Source organism: Cupressus sempervirens, chromosome 3, assembly GCF_028749045.1.
Source record: "Cupressus sempervirens isolate cs-2001-9-10 chromosome 3, ASM2874904v1, whole genome shotgun sequence".
NCBI lineage: Eukaryota > Viridiplantae > Streptophyta > Pinopsida > Cupressales > Cupressaceae > Cupressus > Cupressus sempervirens.
Genome location: NC_143120.1, coordinates 828,648,091 through 828,667,322, shown reverse-complemented (window position 1 = coordinate 828,667,322; position 19,232 = coordinate 828,648,091).

Genomic DNA, 19,232 nt, shown 5'->3' with positions numbered 1-19,232 from the left:
ACTTAATGGCTTTTTCAATCACCTTTTTGTCTTCTTCACTGCATGACTCATGAAGTCCTGATGTAAGCCCCAATCTTCCATTCTCTTTTATGTCTTTGACTAGAAGTTCCAAGTTAGGATCTTTATTCTTGTCATTTTCCTTGAATTTCTCTTCTTTTTTCTTAGGTTCAACTTATGGTACTACTTCTTCATCAATTTATTCTTGTTTACTTTTCTATTTTTCAGTTTTCCCTATCTTTTTGGGTTTGTGTGCATTTTCTTTTGCTTTTCTCTTTTAGGTTCTTCTTTTTAAAGGTGTTCCTTTTTCTTCTTCTCCACTAGTCAAGTGAATAGGAGTTGATTGTTTAGATTCTTTAGTTGTAAATACTAGTGATCTTGGTTCTACACTACTAAACATTTTTCTAACATATTCATCACCCTTCTTGATTTTGTCTAAATCATAGGTTTATTCAATTCCATCTTGATTTTTGAAAAAATTTCCTCTTAAGTTCCAAACCTTGGTGTTGTAATGTTTATAGGTCTAGAGATCAATTCATTAGCATAAGATCTTACTACATCTTTAAAAAATTCATAACCCATAGATGGTAACCAAAATGTTATAGGTTTAACTTCTTGTAAGATACATGTATTGCCATCAACTAGAAAATAAATGTCTTCCTTATACTCTCCAACCATGTTAACAAGAATTATTTCTCTTTTATGCATCCTAGATTGAAAACCTTTAAATATCCCTACATGAAACTATAGAAATTATCTCCTAAATCTCTAATGAATTAATTTATTTTCACCATAACTAGTTTATCTAGTGACCACTAAACCATACCTTTCTTTGCAATTAATTTTGTGGGTACAAAAAAATACATACTAGGATTGATTCATGATTTAACACTTGCTTTTTATCCCATTTTATTTTGTATTTATTTTCAAATATTTGACTACTCAACATATCACACAAATCATATATTGTATCTTCCTTTACTATTCAATATGTTGCATGAATTGCTCCATCAGGTTTACTGTTCAATTTTCTTGATAGGTAAACTTTGTAGCCTATTACAAGATTTGCATATCTTACCTCTTTATATTCAATATTGCTAACCCTCATGGCTTGTGAATTAGATTTAGCTTTGGTTAATCATGTAATAAAACTTGCAGTTGTTGTTCTTAGTGTAGTTAATTCACTACCTACACAAAGCCTTGTAACTATGTGAATGATTTTTATGGTAATCTTATGTGGTCTATTCAACCACATAAGTTCTTTGTGCAACATACTTAGCACTTATCTACTGGAAAACTATTTGGTATATGAAGTTTGTATGCAAGACCTTTTCCTTGATTATTTTTTTGCCTATTCTTCAACCTATTGTTAACATATAGTTATCCAAATTCTTTTATTATCACTCCTGCTTCCATTTCTTTAGTATTGTAGTGGATATACAACTAAAAAACTTCCACTGATAATACTCTAGGAGGTATCAATGATAGAGATCCTAATATATATATATATATATATATATATATATATATATATATATATATGTCACTTTCCTTCACTGTATGTATCTTGAATGCACAATGAGGTTGCTCAATCATGTTGATCAAAATAAGAGTATCCACTTTATATTCCATGATTTCCACTAAACAGAAAATCTTGACCTTATTACTATTCGCAAATATGGTTCAAGTTTCTCCAATTGTCAACATTCACAATAAATTCTTATTACCAGTTCACGATTCACTCTTATCATGATATCAATCACAAAGTTTCCAATAGATATCTTCTCAAGTGTATTCTTGAATAGAAATGTGACACATGAAATCAGTTTTCCTATATTTATTCTCAAAAGTAGGCATTGCACCTCTTCAAAGGTAAATAATAATTTTCATTAGTTAATGCTATTAGCCATTATAACCTTTCTCTTACACTAGTTAAAGTGTCAACCTTTCATTGCCATTACTTTGTAATTGCTTATCAACCCTATAACTCATCTCACTATGGTCTAGACATCATCATATCTTTCTATGCAGGTTTTAAATGACCATACATACTTGTAAGGGACCAGTTAATGATATTTTATTCATTGCTTCACCTAAGTCTAATATTGACTTAGTTTGATGAATAATCCATCACACCTAAGGTTGACCACTCATGATTTTGTGTTTTGACCTCTTCCTTGTCATCTTCCTTCTTTTTCCACATCTTATTCATTTCACCTATTACTACCTTCACATCAACAACTTTATTTCCTTCAACATTCAATGACTAGTTGAATGATTGGGTATTGAACATCTAATCTCACAAGATGTCTAATCTTGTGACATAAAAATTATGACATACCAATTGAATTCCAAGGACCAACATTATCTCTCATTTTTCTCATTTTTAAATAAATAACCATATGCCCATAATGCCCACATACTCTAAATATAACATCAAATTTTCATTCTCTAGCTAGTGCGATCACCAATTTAATCAAAATGATGGAACTTGTACTCTTGACCTATAATATTTACCTTTATGATTATACTTGCTATATGCATAATAGTGATCATCAATTATACTAACACTGTATTTACTACTTATATTATATCTACATTCATATTCCATGTGAGTATACTTTTCCATAGTTATAGAAATGAGCATTTAATACTTGAGGCTTAGTAATCACCAACCTACTTCTACAAACATTAGTAGTATGACCAATTTTCTACAATTAAAAAAAGTATGTTTATTTAGTTTCTTACCATTAATGCTTGGTTGTACCTTCAAATCTTGGTGGGTCTCCTTTGTCTTGGATGATTCTCTAGCTTCAAATCTTCCTTGAGTACTGAAACCCAAACTTATTATATCCTTGTATCTCCTTTGACTATTTAGTTGTTCATCAAGTTTCTTTGAGTGATTGGGTATTGAACATGCAATCTCACAAGATGTATGATCTTGTGACATAAAAATTATGACATACCAATTGAATTACAAGGACGAACATTACCTCTCATTTGTCTCATTTTTCAATAAATAACCATATGCCCATAATGCCCACATACTATAAATATGACATTAAATTTTCATTCTCTAGCTAGTGTGATCACTAATTTAACCAAAATCATGGAACTTGTACTCTTGACCTATAATGGTTAGCTTTATGACTATACTTGCTATATGCATAATAGTGATCATCAATTATACTACCACTATATTTACTACTTATATTATATCTACATTTTTATGCCATGCGAATATACTTTTCCATAGTTATATAAATGAGCATTTAATACTTGAGGCTTAGTAATCACCAACTTGCTTCTACAAACATTAGTAATATGACCAATTTTCCACAATTAAAACAAGTATTTTTATTTAGTTTCTTACCATTAAGGCTTGGTTGTACCTTTAAATCTTGTTGGGTCTCCTTTGTCTTGGATGATTCTCTAGCTTCAAATGTTCCTTGAGTAGTGGAACCCAAACTTATTGTATCCTTGTATCTCCTTTGACTATTTATTTGTTCATCAAGTTTCTTTGATATTTCATTGTACCTATACTATATTAAATTAGAAGCATTTCAATTTGATGATGATTTAGCACCCATTCAATGTAGAATCATCATTTATTTGTATTTATCCTCTCTATCCTCATTTCTTCTTGTTTCTCCTAGGTGAAATTAGAGTAGGGCATGATAGATCCTCCTTCATATTCCTATTTTATGGTAGAAAACTTGAGGTAGGATCTATCAACTTGATTCCTTTCTTACCTTCCTCCAATCAATTAGAATCTATTATCCACACTGAGACTTTACGAGGATCAAGACCTATTCTAATACATTGAAGGAATCCTAATGGTTTTAGGCCCAAGTTAACAAGGATGCATTATGCATCCCTACTAGCCCAATTAGGGATGTGGTGCATCCCTGCTTGGGACCTATTTTTGGTTCACTTCTCAGGTCTTGAGTCTGGGTTAATTTGAGATATAAAATTTGAAGCACAGTTAACCCATGGGAGAAATTTTATTTCAAATGTAAACCCATCCACTTGCCTTATTTTTCATCGATCATTCACACGCTAAAGTGATGCATGCACACTAGTCCTAAAGCACTAGAATTTTCAAGCGTTTGAGGTATTCAAACTTAGGTTGTCCATTTAATATTAAGGATTCAAGCATCCAAGTAATTGAAGGAATTTATGCATGATCTATCATTTTCAACATGAAAGAGCTCTCTCCATACATTCAAGATGCTTTGTTGCATCTTCTACATCCATTCTTCTACATTTTCCTTCCTCTTAATCTATTTCAATTAGTAAAGTGAACTCATTGCATTTGTTTGGAGATATCCTTCTATGTAAGGTGAATTTGTGCATTTCCCTTATGTTTCCAACATTTAATTGTTTCAATTTCAAGGTTAATTCTTAAATTGGGGTTTTACTAAGGAAAATTCCCCATCAACAAAATGAAACAATTTTTATTGTAGGTTGTAGATCTCGGAAGGAAAAATAGGTTGCTGATCTAGATACTCTTTTCGTCAAACTTGAGAGATTCATAAACTATTTTATGTTTGGATGCTATTGAGCAGGGATACATTTCATCCTTGCTTCTAAAAGTTGACCCTTCTTTGATCTTTCTAGAGGAAGTAAACCCTACTTGACAACAAAATAATTTCAAGGTTTTGTAGATCTCACATTTTTTAGTTGAGATCATGAGAACCAACAATTGTGGAGATTATTTAACTAACCATTTATAGGTATGTATTTTTCAAGGCAAGTTTTCTTTCCTTCTCTACTTGAATGTACATTTCCATTTCTTTCCATTTAACTCTTACTTTTAACATCTACTTAATTGCACTTCATATCTCTTGCTACATTAGGGATTTAAGGACCTTGTATCCTTTCTCTAGTTTTATAACCATTAGATCTTGGCTTCCATTAGTACGCCTTTATCATTTGGTTGGTATTCATCTCCTAAGATCTACTCATATTAGAATTGGAATTTAAAGGATTAATTTCCTTAACTCTTCTTTGAAGTGTTAGGCTATGTGATCAAATTGGGATTATTTCCTTGCTTTGCATTCCCCACTACACTATACCTCTTCAATCTTTCATTGTTTTCCTTCTCAAATTTCAATTCCTTTTCAGCTTGTCCATTTCTTACCTTAGTATTTCATTCTAATTCACAACTTATTGGTTTTCATTAGTAGTATCCTATCTTCACTCTATACCATTGCTAATTCTTTCTTGAGGTTACTGACTTCTTTCTCTTTTTCCTTTAATGCATCTTTAGTCACTTTATTTACATCTTCAACATATTTTGTGTCATCATTTACAACCATTGTTTCTTTGATACCTTCTCACACATTTACAACTTGTCCTTCAAGATCTCTTTTTAGATTTTAGACTTTTCATTTCAACTTTTCAAAAATTTCCATCAAATTTTCAATGGATTTTTAAGATTATTTAGACATGACACCTTTAGATAGCTTATTCATGTTTTCCTATCTTTTGTTGATCTTTTAGTCATCTCTTTTTATTTCAAGTGTTTTTATTATCTTATCCTATAGTTCATGAATTATATTAGCTTATTCTTCAAGACCCCTCTCATACATATACCCTCCCATTTTCAAGAATCTTTGCCTCTAGCAACTAAGTTTATCATCTTAAGGATGTAGGCTTTGATACTAATTATTGGTATATAATGATATTGAGAGAGGGTAGAGGAGAGGAAGGATGTAGAGGGTGGGTGAATCGATATAAAAAGTCAACCACTAATTAAAGCTATATATATATATATATATATATATATATATATATATATATATATATATATATATATATAGAAATAAAACAAACTCTATCCAATGATCAATCATAGAAGCAAAGCACATAACACACTTATTTTAATATTGTTGAAACCCTTGGTAGATACAGAAAACCATGGTGGAGATGATACCCATAAACCTTTCACTGTAGTTAAAAGGTTTGTCCTTTTAGGAGCTTACGATTACCCTTTCTAGAGGTTCACCTCATCAGGAGTAATTTGTAAAATGTTAGTAGTATACAAAGATCTATTAGGATCTACCTCACTATAGGATTTAAAAATTCTTCTTAGAGTCCACATTATTAAAGGAATTACATAAAGAGACTAGTTAAGGCCTACTTAATTAGGGGACTTCCCTCATTGCAAGTATTAGGTAATGACAAGTTGATTGATATATCTATAAAAACTTGTCTATCATGTCTTTTCTACTATACTCATATTATATTTTGTCTTTGATTTAATACTTGATCACACTTCTTATAACCACATGCCCTGATCTCTATTCTCTCTCTCAATACTTCTGACACTTACTTCACTTCTTTTCAACTACAACTAGGGTAAGTGCACCAAGTTGTGGTGCCAAAAGGGGGGTATAAGTGGACACCTTTTTCCTGAAATTCGCAAAATTTTAATTTCAACAAGAATTTGAAGATAGTTATGCTCAAAATTTTAAGATATGACAAAAATAAAATTCATAGTCCTTTGAATCTAGTTTCTAAACTACTAATTTTTTTTTCAAAATGGTTTAGTTTTAGGTCCTCAAAAAAGGGGGCCACAAAAAGTGGGACTGTTTATTCCAATAAAACACAACATAGTACAAACTGTGGCCCCCCAAAAATTTTAACTATTTTTTTGAAATTCTTTAATCACTCTCGTCAAAAGTTACTTAACACTATATAGTTCATCCCAAATTTTTCAGGTAATTTTATAATGTGTATTTTTTTTAATGAATTTTTTAACTAGACACATCCCAGAAATGTGAAATATCTGTGTGCTCCCCCTAGAAATAATTGAAAACTAATCTAAAATCAAAACTTTCTTTTTCAAAGTGTGTAGAATGGAGTCTAGTTTCTAAAAAAAAGAAGAACAATAGATTTATTTTCTTGCTTGCTTGCTTTCTTTCTATTCAAACATGATAAAACTATTACAAAATCTGGGAGCAATTGGCTTCAACTAGAAAACCCTAAAATGTTCAAACTGATAAAACTTAGAACTTAAAGCTTAAAAATTATAGCTCTACTGGCTGCATGCAACGATTCTTGGAGAAATCATTGCTTCATAGGTCAAATCAATACAAACTTATAGAATAACCAACAAGAATAAAAGAAGAACAATAGATTTATTTTCTTGCTTGCTTGCTTTCTTTCTATTCAAACATGATAAAACTATTACAAAATCTGGGAGCAATTGGCTTCAACTAGAAAACCCTAAAATGTTCAAACTGATAAAACTTAGAACTTAAAGCTTAAAAATTATAGCTCTACTGGCTGCATGCAACGATTCTTGGAGAAATCATTGCTTCATAGGTCAAATCAATACAAACTTATTGTGCAATGATAAATAAAAGAAGAACAATAGATTTATTTTCTTGCTTGCTTGCTTTCTTTCTATTCAAACATGATAAAACTATTACAAAATCTGGGAGCAATTGGCTTCAACTAGAAAACCCTAAAATGTTCAAACTGATAAAACTTAGAACTTAAAGCTTAAAAATTATAGCTCTACTGGCTGCATGCAACGATTCTTGGAGAAATCATTGCTTCATAGGTCAAATCAATACAAACTTATAGAATAACCAACAAGATCCAACATGTGAAACTACAAACACGAAATTGGAACTTCCTTTTGTCTTCTAACTTGATCTATCGATCAACTTCTCTTCTTTGCACTACAACCTACTCTTCAACTCCTTCAACTAGTCAAATGAAAAAAGATTAATTCCTTTTGTCTCTTACCAAAAACATTTTCCTTCTCATTTTTAAATTTTGAGCTCACCTACTATGCATTAATTTTTTTGACCATTTTGTTGGTCATTAGGGTGGTAGGTGGGTATTTTTCTATAGGAGCAATCAACCTACTTGCATTAAATCTTCCAACACCCCATTTTTTCCCAAGCCAAAAAAACAAAGATCACTTCTAATCTAAATCAACTACAACAAGACACTCTCTTAGGTGTACAAAAGCTCCAATGCCTAATGACTTAATAAAAATGTCCCCTAGCTACTACTTAGACTTGCAAAATTCTATTTTGATATCTCCATTCTCCACCAACTCTCTGATGAAGTGATATCTGGTCTCTATGTGCTTGCTTCTCCCATGGAAGACTAGATTCTTAACCAATGCAATCGAAGAGATGTTGTCACAAAAAATTATGGTTCCCTCCTCTTTCCTTTCATTGAAATCTATTAAGATCCTCCTTAACCAAATAGCTTGACAGGCTACTACATTCATTGCTATGTATTTAGCCTCTACGGTAGATTTAGAAACAATAGGCTACTTCTTGGATGCCCATGAAACAACACCTGATCCCATGTGAAACATGTATATGGAAGTGCTCTTCCTATCATCTAGACTTCTAACCCAATCACTATCCATGTAACCAACCAACTTGAAATTATTTTATGTAGTATACATAATTCTAAATCTATTAGTACCATTCACATACCTTAGGATCCTCTTTCTCGCTTGTCAATGGGAACCCTTTGGTGTTTCCATAAATCTGGAAATCAAACATACTACATGCATTATGTCTAGCCAAGTTGCAGTCAAATAAATTAAACATCCAACCATACTCTTGTGTAATGTTGGATTCACACTTTTGCTACTATCATCCTTACTCAACTTTAGACCTACTACTATTGGTGTTGGGGCTTCCTTACTGTTCTACATTTTGAATCTCTTCAAGATCTTCCTTGCATTTTTTCTCGAGAGATGAAGATGCCATCATGCATTTGTTCTACCTCTATGCCTAGAAAGTACTTCAAGAGATCTATGTTAGTCATTTCAAATTCATTCTTCATGGCCTCTTTGAACTCACCAATTAGGAAATTATCATTTCCAGTGAAGATCAAGTCATCAACATACAAGACAACAATCAACACATTACCATTTTATGCCTTGATGTAAAGTGTGGGTTCACCATTGCTTTTGCTAGAGCCATTTCTCTTAAAATATGAGTTAATCCTATTGTAACATTCCCTTGGAGCTTGCTTGAGCCCATAAAGAGCTCTCTTCAATCTATACACTTTGCATTCTTCACCTAGAACTTCATAACTAGTTGGTTACTCCACATAAACTTCTTCTTTCAATACACCATTCAAGAAGGCAGACTTCACATCAATTTGATATACCTTTCATTTGTGTTGGGCTACAATTTCTATGACAACACACATGATTTTTACTTTTACAACCAATGGATATGTCTCATCATAATCTCTACCATATTGCTACTTGTACCCCTTGACCACTAAACGTGCCTTATGCCTATCTATTTTACATTCAACATTGTACTTGGTCTTGTATACCTATTTCACTCCAATTACTTGTTTCTTAGGAGGAAAAGTAGTTAACTCTCATGTCTCATTCCTTTAAATAGTATCTATTTCCTCATCCATGGCATCACATCATTTCTCTTCATTCATAACTTCCTCAAAATATTTTGGATCACTATGAGAAAATAATGTAAAATTTGCACTCTCAATGTAATCTTCATCATACCTTTCTTCTTGATATATCTCCCTTTGACTCTTAGTCTTTTCTGGCAATAAGAAGGTGAGGATGGGTTCTTAATTTTTAGTACTACTACTATTACTATTTTTCACACTATCTCGAGGTTGTCTTGATGTTCTTCGAGTTGTTGCTCAACACGTTAAGGACTACTTCCATTTTTTCCTTTGTCTACAATCCATGTTAGCTACTCCACCTTCTTCTTGTTCACCAATGTCATCTTCTTCCTCTTCAATAGCAGACACTTTACTTGAAGTGCTTGAGGATTCATCTACCGAACCATCCCATGACTGATTTTCAAGACACTCAACATCGCTTGAAATGATGATCTTCTTGGCGATTGGATCATATAACTTATAAGCATTCGATTCTGAGTTGTACCTTATGAAAATGCACCTCACACCTTCATAATATAGCTTTTTCCTTTTTTTAGGCACATGTGCATGTGCTACACATCTAAACACTCTGAAGTGTTTAACTATCCATCTGTTCCTTGCCCAAGCCTCAAGAAGTATCTTGTCACAGACTAATTTTGTAGGACACCTATTAATCAAATATATTGTTGTTTCTATAGCTTCTCCCCAATATTTAGTTGGGAGTCCTTATGCTTTCATCATGCTTCTAGCCATTTCAATAATGGTCCTATTTTCCCTCTCAGTCACTCCATTCTACTGTGGAGTATAGCTGGCTATAAGTTCTTTTCTTATGCCATTTTTCTTACAAAAATTTACAAACATATTGGAGCTATACTCGCCTCCTTTATTTGATCTTAGAACCTTAATATAGTGTCCACATTCTTTTTCAGCTATAGTTTTGAATTCAAAAAATTTATCAAATGCTTTAGATTTATTCATCAAAAAATACACCCATGTCCTACAACTGAAATCATCTGTGAATGTCATAAAATAAATACTCCCCCCAATAGAAGTAGTTTGCATAGGTCCTACCAAATCAGAATGCACCAATTCTAATGGTGCTCTAGCATGTCTAGAATTTCTAGAATTAAAGGGAGGCCTCTATTGCTTACCCAAAATACAAGTTTCACAATTGTCATAGGAATCTACTATGCTTTGGAAACCATCTACCATTCTTTTCTTGGAGAAAAAATTTAAATCAGCAAAACCAAGATGTCCATACTGAGATGCCAAAGGTTGGAGAGATCTTCAATCATGCTTCTAAGAGTTGATTGTTGATCTACTACTATACAAGCATGCTAGGAAGGTGCAACACTGACTTGAGAAGACAAACATGTCTCTATTCTCAAGGGGAACATTTGGTTCTTCATAATTTGGACTATTGCAAGTAACCTATTACTCATGTCTTTCTCATGAATGACATACTAATCATTTTCCATCAACACCTTGTATCCATTTTGAATGAGTTGTCCAACACTCATCAAATTGTGCTTCATACTAGAGGCAAAATACACATTCTGTATCTCCTTCTTCTCACCTTGCTTGGTGCGGACCATGATAGATCCTTTTCCCACTATGGGAATGGTTTCATTATTTCCCATCCTAATTTTAGAATTAAAAGTCTTATCAATAAGAGAAAATAAACTTTCATTACCACTCATGTGGTTGCTACAACAGTTGTCCAAGTACCATACCTTAGGCCTTCCTTCTTCACCAATGTTACACATGATGAAGGTTGTGGGATTGATTGTATTTCCCAGGTTCACATCAGCCACATTAGCATTCTGCTTTGACTGATCACCCTATTTCGTCCAGCATTCACTTGCATAATGCCCGTACTTATGATAGTAGTAGTATTCAACTTTGCTCTTGTTTGAGTTGTAATTTTTCTTACCTCCTCTAGAGTTATTTTGAGAGGTACTTGCTCCATCTTGGTTGCTTGCTCTTCTTGAGTTTTCTACACTAGCATTCCTTTGACCATTTCTTCCATGACATCTACTTCTTGAGCCCCAACCATATTCATTTCTTCCTCTCCCCTACCTCTTAAATTCTCTTGAGCCTCGAGAGACTGCTCTTGGGAAGTTCTTGCTGATCTATTTATCTGGTGCTCGTGGGTTTGAAGAGTCCCCATCAACTCATCCATGGTCAATGTGGTGAATTCCTTTGCTTACTCTATGGTCATCACAAGATTGCCATATTTTTGAGGTAAGCTCCTCAATACTTTCCCTACAATCTTCTGCTCATCGTAATCTTCTCCATTTGATTTGAGCTAGTTTATCAAAGTGGAGATTCATGAGCTGAAATTTGCAATAGGTTCATTGTCCCTCATCTGAAGGTTCTCAAACTCTCTTCTAATCATCTTTAGCTTCACTACTCTGACCTTATTAGTCCCCCTAAAGTTTTTCTCAAGGATTTCCCATACTTCCTTTGTATAATTTTCTACTACAATCTTGAGAAAAACTATCTTTGTCATTGTTGCCTCAATCAGACTAAATACATTTGCATCCTTTCTCCTTGAATCCTTCAGCTAAGTCTTTTAGTTGTTGGTAAGGGTAGCATACTGAGTTGGGTCTATCACATCATTAAACCCATTAATTAAAAACTCCCATAAATCATTTGCAACCATAATGGTTTTCATTTTCGTTGTCGATGTATCATAATCTTGCCCATTAAAAGATGGTGGCTACTACTATATCTTTTCTACATCTTCTACCATGTCAAATATCCCAGAAAAAAAAATGCCCTAACTCACTATGGATATGGGACCTCAAAGCTCTGATACCATGTGAAAAATAAATCACAACCCAAAAAAAAATTCTCACAATTTTTCTCAGCACCAATGGATGTGGAGTGACAAGTAGTGGGTGTCGAGTTAGCTTGGCACAAGAGGAAGCTGAGTGAAATTGGCACAAGGGCAACTCGGCAATAGTGTATGTCAAGTGAGCTCAGAAAAAAAAGGGATGCTTGAGTGATCTCGATCACCATTTTTGGGTGATGCTCAAAAATAGAGGATGCCGAGTGAGCTCAACACAAACTACAGACAAAATTCGGTGAAAGAAACAAAGAGAGGACATGGTAAAGACCAAATTGAGTGGGTTGTAGACCAAATTCAAAACCTTCCTACTATTAAAACCAAAGAGCTAAAGGATGAAACTTTCAAATATGAACTTCTCAAATGTAAGAATATTTTATACAATGGTAAATGGAAGAAAAATAATAGATTTCCTTGCTTTCTTGCTTTCTTTCTATTCAAACATGATAAAACTATTACAAAATCTACGAGCATTCAGCTTCAACCAAAAAACTCTAAAATATTCAAACTGATAAAACTTATTAATTAAAACTTAAAACTTACAACTCTAATGGCTATATACAACAATGCCTAGAGCAATCACTACTTCACAGGTCAAATCAGTACAAACTTATGGAATAACCAACAGGATCTAACACATGTAACTACAAACATAAAACTAGAACTTCCTTCTATCTTTTGACTTGATCTGTTCATCAACTTCTCTTCTCTACACTGCAATGTGCTGTTCTGCAACTCTTCAACTCCTTCAACTAGTGAAATGAATAAAGATTCATTCTTTTTGTCTCTTACAAAAAACATTTTCCCTCTCATTTTTCAATTTTGAACTCACCTACTATGCATTAATTTTTTTTACCATACTATTGGCTATTAGGGTGGTAGGTGGGTATTTGGCTCCAGGGACAATTGACCTACCTAGATTAAATATTTCAACACCCTCCATGCCTTGTATAATTTAGGATATTAGTTTTGAGCATCCACTACCTCAAAAAAAAAACCAACATTAATTTACTTAAACATAAATGGAACAAATACTACCTTAATTCTTGAAGATTTCGTGATTGAACTTAAACATAACAAATGAGAATTAATCCAAATAGTTTTTCATTCCCTCTAAAAAGAGCAAATTTGCCTCTCTTAATGTGTCCAATAACACTAGTGTCTCTTTCCTTCCAGACTAGATAATCTCTACACTTAACTAAAAGCCGATCATAAAAATTAAGAATTACTTACTGTTTAATTATAAGGAGAAGAATCTAGAAACAAGGATGCTACCATCTCACTTTATATTGTGAATTTAAATGTCTAGCTTCAACACCCATACAAATCAAAAAATCAACATTTCTAAAGGAACACAAACAAATATTTAGAGGTTAGTAACTTAAAACTAGTCTTTTGTAAGAATTTGATGCCGCATGTGACTGGTTAGAACAACATACATTGATTGGGTATTTTGTTGGTAGGACCCCACCTGAAGCTATGCTTAGAAAATGGGTTAACAAAAGCTGGACCCTGCATGGCATCCGCCTTGGCACTGTGCAAAACCTTACCAAAGGTTTTTTTTATTTTGCTTCGCTAACCTGTCGCAAGCTGACACAGTTTTTACAAATGGCCCTTGGTCTATGCATTCCTCTCTACTTGTATTTTAGAAATGGTCTCGAGACTTCTCTGTCTCGAACGATAAAAAGCTTAGGGTTCCTGTTTGGGTTGAATTCCCAGGTCTACCCTTGCCCTGCTGGCCTTTTATTGAGTCTATTGACCAAGCCCTTGGAAAAGTTGTTACCAAGGAGCCAAAAAAAAATTTTAATGCTCGCCCTCAGTGATGTGTTTGCATTGAAGTTGATCTTTCTAAAGATCTCAAAGATTTGGTGGAAATCCAGATTGGCACTCAAACCTTTGCATAGAAGGTGCTTTACTTGAACCTACCTAACACCTGTTATAGGTGTCAATCTACGAAACACAAGATCAGGGACTGCCCTTTGGCCACGCCTAGGGTCAAACCCCAGCCTAAAGGAACGCCTATCAAGAAGGTCGAAGGAAAAAAAGAAGAATGGGTTACTGTTGGGTGCATAAGCAAGCCTGCCTTGAATCCTTTGGCCCCCAAGCCATCCTATGGACCTGTAACCATAATTCCTCCTACTTCCATCGAAGTATCAGTGTCTGCTAGCGTGGAGACACCAGCGGCTTCTATTGCGCCAGTTTCAGTTCTGCAGGTTTTAAACCCTGCTGGCTCGCAGGGGATTAAGGTAGCCACCAGGACCTCGTCCTTGGCTGGGGCTCATTCTCCTCTTGTAGTCTCTTCCATAGTACCACCAGCAACAAGGTATTCTCACAGTCCTCCTAGACGTGCGGAGATATCAGGGGTCAAACGATAGGCTGTAAGTCTAGAGGATTTCCCATCTGACTTCCAAACGATTTCTACCTTTTTGCAGAATAGTTACTCCTCTCTTGAGGATGAGGATGATATGGAAGAGTTTTCATGAACTTCCTCTCCTGGAATGTTTGAGGTCTTACAGACCTCCCCAGAAAATTCTATGTCTGGGATACCCATCATAGACTTGGGAATTTAGATTTTCTTTGCCTGCAAGAAGTTAAGATTTCTGGTTTCATGCTTTCTGTTGCATGCCGAGTCATTTGGTAGGATAGCGTCATGTTTTCTTCTCAGCATGAAGCTGGCTGAGGTGGTGTAGTTACTCTCCTATCACCTCACCTTCATTCTGCTATTATTTTGCATAGTTCTGACCCCACACACCATATTATTTGGCTTTTGCTTTCCATCAACAATCATTCTTTTGGAGTCATTAATGTTTATGCCTCCAATGATGCTGTGGAAATGGCGCAAATGTGGGTTTGGCTTCCTGACAACCTACCGCCTACTACTTGGGTCCTATGTGGGGACTTCAATATGGTTGACGTGGCCTCTGACATGGATGGCATTCTACCTTTCCATTGGACAGCTGGGGAAAGACAAGCCTGGTTTCACATGCATCATAAATTGGGCCTCTTCAATCCCAATACTAGCCACCATCATGATAATGGGGCTTGGCACACTTGGTCCAATTTTTGAGCCAGTCCTGATCGCATATTGAAATGTCTTGATCGTGCCATGATCTCAGCACAATCTTTTTTTTTATTTTTTTGAAGATCGTGATCTACCTGTCATTCCCCTGACAGATGTGACGTTGTCAGACCACTATCCCATTTATTTTGGCATTTCTTAGCAAACAGTTGTCCCCAAAGTGGTTAAGTCTTAATTCTTCCACAACATGTCTGTGCTATTGCATGCCTCCACTATCTCCCACATACAACGTGTTTGGAATTTGGAACCATGTCCACATTCCCATCGAGGTTGGATTCAATAGTGGAATGATGCCATTACCAAAATGGCTCATTTTTTGCGCAGCTACGGGCGTTAGCTGGCAATTTTCAGAAAACATTCTTATGAAGCCAACACCCTTGCCCTCAAAAAAGCCTCTAAAGCACTTACCTTCAACCCTTTTGATGTGGATCTGCAACTCTAGCTTGCCAAGCTTCACCATGAAAAGAAAATTACTGATAACTATGCTGCCCGAGGAGCTCAAATCAAAGCTCGTCTCCACTGGTTGGAGGTTGGCGACAAAGCCTCGAAGGAGTTCTTTGAGGCTCTATGAGCCCGTCATACCGATATTGGGATTAAAAAGATAAAATAGGGAACTGAGGTTCTTTCCAATCTGCCAGACATCCTGCAAGCTTTTGTTCTTCACTATGAGAACGTATTTGCTTCACAAGGCCATTCGGTTGCTCAGGAGGAGGCTCTTAGAAAGTGTATTTTTGTTACTCCAAACTGCCTCGTGGTTGAGCAACGCGCTTTATATGAGCAACTTCTTTCCCTCTGAGACCTTAAAGAGGCAGCTTACTCCATGGTGGATGACAAATCCCTTGGGTGTGATGGATTTCCCTGTGAATTTTACAAACATCTTTGGGAGCAAATTGGTCTTGATCTGCACAAAGTCTATCTTCAAGCATACCATTCTAAAAGCTTAGGAATGATCATAAATAAAGGCAATATTAAGTTCATACCTAAAGCTGGCGATCCTGAGGACATCTACAACTAAGGCGCTCTCAATGTGTCTTATAAGATCATTGCTAAGGCGCTCTCTCTCAAAATCTGCCATATGCTTCCTCTAATTGTGCGGCCTGAATAAACTAGCTTCATCAAATCCAGGTATATTCTTGACAGCATCATTGCTGTCTAGGAAGGTATGGAATGGGCCCATAAGTCCAAGTAGTAGGCTATCTTTTTAAAGATAGATTTTGCTAAAGCCTATGATCATATTGAATGGCCTTTCATTTTGGCTATGCTTCAGGCTCTGGGTTTTGGTCCCAATTTCCTTCAGTCTGTGGAGATGCTCTTTGGTGATGCTAATGCTTGCATCACCATCAATAATTTGCAATCTGAAGCTTTTGGACTTTTTCGTTCCATCAGACAAGGTTGTCCGTTAGCTCCTGCGCTTTATGTCCTTGCTGCCGAAGGCTTTGGTTATTTACTTGCTCATTCTATGTCTTCTAGGCTGGTCTGTGGCATTTCCTTGCCTGATTCTTCCTCCCAATTAGTCAATGGTCATTTTGCTAATGATTCTTTTCTCACTCTTCTTGAGGATGAAGAAAACATCAAAAATGCATTAGATTGTCTTGACACTTTATTTCAAGCCTCTGGATCTGCCATTCAACGGCATAAAACACTCTGTTATCGACAGTCTTTTTTGCCAACTCCACCTTGGCTCAGCCAATTCCAATGGAAATGGGTTACTCATGGAGAAATTTTCCACTTTCTTGGCATTCCCTTTGCTTTCCAGGCTTCCCTTGTGGAACTTTGGAATGCTGTGCTTACAAAGATTACCAAAAAGCTTGATTATTGGATCACTAAGCTACTTTCTCTTGCTGGTAAATTCTAGATTTGTTCTAAGATTTTGGCTGCCACCCATGTGTTTTATTCTTCTTGTTGGGCTCCCTCCAAAGCTTAATACCTCAAATTAGAATGTTTGCTCATAGATTTTCTTTGGGCCTCTGGTTCTGACCATCATGGTTTTCACAGAGTTGCTTGGGCTTTCTATTGTCTCCCGAGGGAATCTGGGGGTCTCGGCCTACTTTCCACTCAGAAGCAGGGCCTTGCCCTCTATGCTAAATGGATTATCAAAGCTATTTCTAGAGATGAAGCCTAGAAAATTCTTGTCAGACATTGCATCTCTTCAGGCTTCCCTACTAACAGACCAGCTTGGAAGGGAATTGGTTTTCAGACTCTTCTCACCATGCGAGAACCAGTGGTCATACAGGGCTCCTTCATTATAAAGAGCATCTGGAAAGCCTGGGAAGCTGTTAAACCTTGGCTTCGTTGGGCTGGTAATGGGTTTCACAATGGGTTGTCCTTAAATCAGCAGAACATTTGGTGGTCTCCCTTGTTTGCCTTCTAGGGCATTCCTCTTGCCAAGACTCAAGGTGCTAGTGCTCTGTGTTTCTATAAACGAGGCATTCGCACTACTAAGGATATTTTTTCAAGAGTCACCATGAATTTCAGGTCTTGGGAGGATATGCAAGTTCAATACCGCCTTGTTCGTGCTGATCATCAGACTTATGAGCTTCTGTTGTCTTCTATTCCTGTGCACTTACTTCATAAAGTGGGGATTTAGTCTGTTTGACCTTGGTGGTATGATTGGAAGTGGTTTCGTGCCACTCCATTTACCAATTATCAGCCCAATGTGGGATATAGATGGCTTTTGCCCCACCTTTTGATGGTAGACACACTTAATCAATGGTGGCATTTGCATTCTTCGCTTTCTCAATGGAGAAAATAGTTCAACACCTTTTGGAGTGCCATTACAGAACCTAAGATTGCTCACTTTGCTTGGTGCCTTGCTTTCCAAGGTCTTCCCCTAGGGCCTCGGCTCAAGCACATTGGGGTTCCTCACCCTAGATGCCTCTTCTATGGCCAACCTGACTCCTTTTTGCATATTTTTTGGTTTTGCAAATGTGCTCAGAATTATTGGCACGGGATCCATGATTTTTTCAAGCCTTTCAGGCCTGAACCTTTTTCATGGCACATGATCCTTCTGGGTGATTCCCCCAAATTTCCTCGAAAGTTTTCCTAGATTTGGCATACTTTCAGGATAGAAATTTTGTTTTCTCTATGGAAAGATAGGAATGCAGTTTTATTCACTCACAATTTTTTGGATGTTAACATTGCAATTTACACTAAGGCATGCATTTGTAACAATGCCATTATGCAGATACAGGTGCAAGCTAATAAAGTTGCACTAGACGTTGCCCACTTACAAGAATTGTTAAATTATTGGGGCAATGCTCCTTGTACTATTGCCAAAGTGCCTCTGGAGGCCTCAGCTGATGCTTCCTCATCCCACAGTCGTCATTCCAGATGCCAGTCCTCTAGCTTCCATTCTCACATGCCATGCTCCCAAGGTCTTGGCCATCGCTCTCCCACCGGTGGTCATGGCAGTTGGAGGCACTGCTCTACTTCCCCACCACGTGGTGGTGCTAGCTAGTCCCCAGCTCCCCCCCCTGGGCAGGCTTCTAGCTGGTCTCCGGCTCCTCCCCCTGGACGGGCACACTCTGGCAAGTTTCCTCGGCTGGCCTTGGCAATTTCTCCTCCACAGCTAGACAAGAAGGATGTGGAGACTACAACTACCCTAGATCCTACAGATGCTGCTGATGGATGGACTATTCCTAGTCTGCCTTACAATCCCACTGATGCGTGGGGATTTCTAGATAAAGATGATCCTCCTCCCTCTGTTGGTACTGCCTTGGCAGCATGAGGATTGTTATTATTTTTTTGATGAATAGTTTATAGTTGCTGGCTGCGGCCATGTTGTTTGCTCTGGCTTTGGCCGATTGAACTCATTCGCAGGGTGATCCTGTATCCCTCGGCCCTTTTCTGTAAATTATAATCTTAGTAAATTTTATTAATTGAAAAGGACTATTCATC